This window comes from Egretta garzetta, unplaced genomic scaffold (genome assembly GCF_000687185.1).
Source record: "Egretta garzetta isolate BGI_Z169 unplaced genomic scaffold, ASM68718v1 scaffold579, whole genome shotgun sequence".
NCBI lineage: Eukaryota > Metazoa > Chordata > Aves > Pelecaniformes > Ardeidae > Egretta > Egretta garzetta.
Window position 1 is genome coordinate 8,657 of NW_009260841.1, and position 1,576 is coordinate 10,232.

Below are 1,576 nucleotides of genomic sequence, written 5' to 3' on the forward strand. Positions count from 1 at the left end.
GGAGCGCACACGCGCGTGTGTGTGCGTGGGAGCGCGCAGAAGTGCGTGCGTGCCCGCCTGCGTGTGTGCATGCGTGTGTGCGCGTGCAAACGTCTGTGCGCGCGCCTGTGCCTGCGTGTGCACGCGCCTGCAGGCGTGCAAACGGGCGTGCAAGGGGCTGCGTGCACGCGTGTGCATGCACCGGGCTGTGCACACGTGGTTGTGTGTGCAAGCGTGCAAAGGGCTGCACGTCCAAACACAGGTGTGTGTGCATGCAGGTGTGCATGCAGGTGTGCAAACGGGTGTGCAAGGGTCTGCATGCACACGTGTGCATGCACTGGGCTGTGCACACGTGTTTGTGCATGCAAGTGTGCGAAGGGCCGCACGTCCACACACGCATGTGTGTGCATGCGTGTGTGCGTGTGCAATCGTCTGTGCATGTGCCTCTGTTCACACGTGTGCAACCATACATGCAGGCGTGCAAACAGGCGTGCAAGAGTCTGCATGCATGCATGTGCATGTACCAGGCTGCGCACACATGGTTGTGCATGCAAGTGTGCAAAGGGCCGCACATAAGCACACGTGTGTGTGCGTGTGCAACCGTCTGTGCAGGTGCCTGTGTTCACACGTGCGTGACTGTGCATGCAGGTGTGCAAACGGGCGTGCAAGAGTCTGCGTGCACACATGTGCATGCACCGGGCTGCACACATGTTTGGGCATGCAAGCGTGCAAAGGGCTGCACGTCCGCACACGTGTGTGTGCATGTGTGTGCACGCATGCAACCGTCTGTGCTGGTGTCTGTGTTCACACGTGTGTGCAGGTGTGCAAACAGGAGCGCAAGAGTCTGCGTGCACGTGTGCATGTGTGCACGCACCAGGCTGCACACGTGTTTGTGCATGCAAGCGTGCAAAGGGCCGCACATCTGCACACGCGTGTGTGTGCGTGTGCAACCGTCTGCATCCCCATCTTCATCCCCACCCCCACCCTCATCCTCATCCTGATCCTCATCCCCATCCTGATCCTCATCCCCATCCACATCCTCATCCTCATCCCTGTCCCTGTCCTGGTCCTCATCCTCATCCTCATCCTCATCCTCATCATCCCTGTCCCCATCCCAATCTCATCCCTGTCCTGATCCTTGTTCCCATCCCCACCCTCATCTGCATCCCCATCTTCATCCCCATCCCATCCCCATCCCCATCCTCACCTTCATCCCCATTCTCACTTTCATCCCCATCCCCATCTTCATCCCCATCCTGATCCTCATCCTCATCCCCATCCCCATCCTGATCCTCATCCTCATCCCCATCCCTGTCCTCATCCTCATCCTCGTCCTCATCCTCATCATCCCTGTCCCCATCCCAATCTCATCCCTGTCCTGATCCTTGTTCCCATCCCCACCCTCATCCCCATCCCCACCCTCATCCTCATCCCCATCCTCACCTTCATCCCCATCCCCATCCCCATCTTCATCCCCATCCTCATGCCCATCTTCATCCCCATCCTCACCTTCATCCCCATCCCCATCTTCATCCCCGTCCCTGTCCCGGTCCTCATCCTCATCCTCATCCTCATCCTCATCCTCATCCTCATCCTC